This window comes from Triticum dicoccoides, chromosome 3B (genome assembly GCF_002162155.2).
Source record: "Triticum dicoccoides isolate Atlit2015 ecotype Zavitan chromosome 3B, WEW_v2.0, whole genome shotgun sequence".
NCBI lineage: Eukaryota > Viridiplantae > Streptophyta > Magnoliopsida > Poales > Poaceae > Triticum > Triticum dicoccoides.
In genome coordinates, this window is record NC_041385.1 from 3,253,193 (window position 1) to 3,258,408 (window position 5,216).

Genomic DNA, 5,216 nt, shown 5'->3' on the forward strand with positions numbered 1-5,216 from the left:
CGCCCCCGCGGCCGCCTCGACACCGCCTGCGCCACCGGCGCCCCCCCTCCCAGCGCTCGCGCTACTCCTCGGATGACTACGTCCATGCGGCATCCACCTCTGAGCCGTCGCCGTTGCCATCCTTCGTTTGAGCCGCTCTTCGTGACCTGCTCTGAATGGCTGCGATGCAAGAAGAGTTTGACGCCCTGTTGCGCAACCGGACGTGGCAGCTTTTTCCCCATCCCCGGCACGCCAACGTGATTACCGAGAAGTGGGTCTTTAAACACAAGCTCTGTCCTGATGGTACCCTTGATCGCTACAAAGCGCGTTGGGTCGTTCGTGGCTTCCAACAGCGTGCTGGCATCGACTTCACCGACACCTTCGCTCCGGTCGTCAAGCCTGGCACGATACGCATGGTTCTCCACCTTGCGGTCTCCCGTGCTTGGCTGGTGCACCAGATGGACGTCTCCAACGCCTTCCTCCATAGTCACCTCGAGGAGCAGGTCTTCTGCTAGCAGCCCACCGGGTTTGTAGACCCGGCGCTTCCCGACCACGTGTGCCTGCTTTCGTGGTCCTTGTACGGATTCAAGCAGGCTCCGCGCGCTCGGTAACAGCGCATCACGGCGTTTCTCCACCAGCTTGGGTTCCGCTCTACCCGCTCGGACGCCTCGCTCTTCGTCTATCGTAAGGGCTCTGACATGGCCTACTTGCTGCTCTATGTCGACGACATCATCCTGACGGCATGTACGGCTGGTCTCCTCAGTCAGCTCACGGCTCGTCTTCGCGCTGAGTTCGCTATCAAGGACTTGGGTCCTTTGCACTACTTCCTCGGTGTCGAGGTGGTGCGCCGTCCGGATGGCTTCTTCCTTCATCAGCGGAAGTACACTCACGAGCTCCTCGAGCGCGCCGTCATGCTTAACTGTAAGCCCGCCGCTACGCCTGTTGATACGAAGGCCAAACTTTCTGCCACGGATGGTTCTCCTGCTTCGGATGCTACTTTCTATTGGTCTATAGTTGGTGCTCTCCAGTACCTCACTCTGACTCGACCGGAGATCCAGTATGCCGTGCAGCAGGTGTGTCTTCATATGCATGCTCCTCGAGACGTTCACTCGGCTGCCGTCAAGCGGATTCTCCACTATATCTGTGGTGTGGCACTATGGATCTTGGCGTCACGCTTCACGCCTCTGCCGACACCGCCCTCACCACCTACTCCAGTGTAGACTAGGCGGGCTGCCCTGACACTCGTCGCTTCACTTCGGGCTATCGTGTCTATCTTGGACCCTCACTCATCTCGTGGTCGTCCAAGCGGCAGCCTACGGTTTCTCGTTCCAGTGCTGAGGCTGAGTATCGTGCGGTGGCCAACGCTGTCGCCGAGTGTTCGTGGCTTCACCAGCTGCTTCAGGAGCTATCTTGCCATGTTGACCGTGCCACAGTGGTCTACTGCAACAACGTCTCGGCGGTCTACCTCTCTGCTAACTTGGTGCATTATCGACGGACCAAGCATATTGAGTTGGATATTCATTTTGTTCTGGAACAGGTTGCCCTTGGCCATATTCGTGTTGAGCACATCCCTACTTCCCAACAGTTTGCCGATATCATGACCAAAGACTTGCCTACGGTGTCATTTGAGGAGTTCTGGTCCAGTCTTTGCATCAGCCGCGGTGCCGCTTCGACTGCGGAGGGTGTTGAGTATATGTGTTATGTGCATATTGTGTATTGAGCCTGCCTCCTAGTTCCTTATATAGTTGAGATCCGTGGCCCACCATTATACATCATACAGGCTCTCCCACCCTGATGGCTTTCCCCCCTGGGAAGCGCACTAATGCGTCACCTCCCAGTTCAGTGTAATGTTGCCTGTTAGCACAGGCCCGACCTCGATATACGAGAGATGGGCGAGACGCACGTACGAGGATTAGGACTCCTACACGTACATGCGAGTGACTCTAGTGAACCCGGACTTAGAGAACGTGGTTATTTCCAACAATCACCCCCTAAACACGATGTCCTCATTTTATAGCTTGGACACCGATCCTTCATCACACCTTTAAAAATTTTGTTGGAATTTCGTCCACAGGACCGATCACATCAAATCACGATGAACAAGCACACGCAAAAACTGATAACCAAAGGCACGTGTCGTGCCTTTCTTTTCCTTTTTTTTTTATTTTCTGTTTTCTTGCTTTTCTCGGTACAATCTTGCAGCCCCGTGTATATATACATGCATCCACGGCCAGCAACACAAATCCTAATCTGACACGAATAAAACCTGAACTAATAAACCTAGTCGGACACGTAAACTTCTTGTTAGAATAGAATGCTAATGCAAGATCATAGACAACACACCGAGGCACGATATTTGTTAACGAGGTTCACCGATATGGCTACATCCCCGAGGCATGACTACGGTCGCTCCTCCCCAAGATACCGCGACACCGGCCGCCCGGGCGCCGGCACAAGCCGTCGGCTCCCCCGCGTACCTGTTGCTATCAAGTCGTCATGGGTTACAACCTATGGTGCCCCTCCATATATAAGAGGCCTAGGATACAAGTGTCCGACTCCTACACAACTCGTACCTAACCACACCAATTACAACTCCAAGTCCACGTAACCCCTTTCGTACATAGTATATTCGACACAAATATAACAAACTCCACCTTGGCGAATATTATTCTCTAGCACTTAGAAGTCATCCATGCTCGAACCTCCATGTATTCCGGACTTGGGTTGTCTCCTTTGTAGCTTACTGAGAGCTACCCGACGGGTTAGACCCGCCGCCACCGTGAGACTCCACTGCTACTCCTGCAGCTCCACTCTCCATGGCTCCACCTGCAATAGTGCTCCCTTACAACTTGTAAAGATGCGAAGCCGTCCTCTCTCCTATCATCACGGTCACCCCATCTTCCATTTTCATGGTCTTCGTATCCCGATCACAACGGAATTCCATACCACCATCATGAAGAACACCAAGCGAAATTAGATTTCTCCTTAGCCCTCGCACATGCCTGACTCTCCGAAGCATCCGCTCGACTCCGTCAAACATCTTGATTTTGATGTCACCTACTCCAGCAACACGATAACCTGTGTCATCGCCCACATAGGCTAAACCAAACTCACCAGACTTGTATGAAGGGAACCACTCCCTGTTGGGCGTCGCATGAAAAGAGCAAGCTGAATCCAACATCCACGCTTCAGTTTTTGTTGACCGTCTATTTGATACAACGAGAACATCACTATCACTGTCCGAGCCACCACCATGAGTAGCTGCATTAGCATTGACCCACACTTCAGTTCTGGGCATTCCCTTTTTATATTTCCCCAGTCTTTGCACATGTAGCACTGCACCTTTTTCTTCTTTTTCTTCTCCGCCTCTTGTCCCTTCCTGAGTTGATAACCTTTAAGTGCCAACCCCAAACCTTGAGTACTCTCCCTTTCTGCAGCATCCTTTTGCTTCATCAACTCATGTCCAAGTAACACTGCAGTGACTTCCTCATTATTGATGGTTGTCTTTCCATGTGTCAATGTAATGACTAAATGCTCATAGGACGGTGGCAACGAAACAAGAAGAAGTAGTGCCTTATCCTCATCCTCAATCTTCACATCCAGACGCGCTAGATCCGTGACCAACTGATTAAAGGCATTCACATGCTCCACAAGATCCGACCCCTCCTGCATCTTCAGCCCATAGAACTTTTGCTTCAAATACAGCTTATTAGTCGCTGACTTGGACATATAACAATTTGCCAACTTGTCCCAAATTCCCTTAGGAGTATCTTCGTCCATGACATGATACATGACCTGATCCCCAAGACAAAGCCGTATGGTAGCGGCCGCCTGCACTTGCATATCCTCTCACGCATCATTGTCAACCTTGGCCGGCTTCGTCTCATGCAAACCCTTCAAGATTCCCTGCTGCGCCAGAATATCCTTGACTCTTGTCTGCCATAGACCGAAGTTACCCGCGCCATCGAATTTCTCCAAATCAAACCTGGTGAATCCCGGCGCCATGCCGAGCCGCGATCTAACCGACCTGTTGCCGCCGGTCTTACCGCCCTTTTCCTCTGTGACTTCCTCACGAAAAAGATCACTGATCCCGTATTCCTCGTCTGTTGCCACGACGCAGTTCACGATCTACCAAGAAAACTGACCAGCACTATCTTTGTCCGCCCTTCAGAAAATTCCGTCAAGCTCGACTTGCAGATTAACAAGTTACCTGCTGAACCTGCTCCACCTTTTCTCGAACTTGAACTTGCGGACGATTTTTCTGTGCCTTTTGCGCCTCGTCGCCCCAGCCTTTTATTACTGCTGGATACAGCCGGCCCTGTCTTTTCCTCTCTGACACGGAAATAGAGTCTCAGTCCACCACGGTTTGCATGAAAAACTGACCCAACATGCACGCCCAAGAAATCTCCAGGACGGTGCACCTACCATACATAGGCACAATACCATCACGGTTCCGCACTGCCCCACAAGCACGCACATAATTTCCTTTCAAAATCCAAACCGACATGCATGTTTGCCTGCTAATATGCCGGACTCTGCGCTTTTCTTTTGTACTAAGTTGATTTTTCCTTGCACTGCACGCCCGCAGAGTCCTGCCCTTGCATGCCACCGAACGCCCCTCGCTTATGTTCCTTGCCGCCCGCGGAATCCAACTGCCGCTCGCCTCCCGAGCGGCCGTCTCGCGTACGCAGCCCCAACAACGAGGCCTGACCAACCTTTCCTCTGTCCGTGTCCCTCGGAAAACTCCGCCGCTGTTGTATCTCCGACGAGAAGCCTTGTCTCGAATCTTGGTTCTCGCCAGCAAACTGAACAGCCCTGTCACAGGTACTATGTCGTACGTCAACCCTGCCGTAACAGTCGCCACCTCACGCATCATCCATGCACGAGCCGTGCCGTACCTGGCCATCAACGCCGCCGACACAATCCGTCCGCAGTGTCGCGCCGCCGCCTTTGTACAACACCGAGCACATCATCTCGATGCTCTCACACTCTTATCTATCCGGCCGTCCCCCAGGTCTGGTCGCCGGTCTGATCGAGAGCCGAATCTGTTACCTCCGCAACGTCTTCAACAGCCACGACGCCGGTTCGATCGCCACGCCTAGCCGATCCTTACCGACCGCAGCCCATCGAACGGGCCAGGCCTCCTGCCCGAAGTGTCCGACACCACCGACCGCCTCCGCGATCGCCGCCATGCTCCACCTTGCACCAACCGGACGTTCCATGGCACCCGTCGTGCA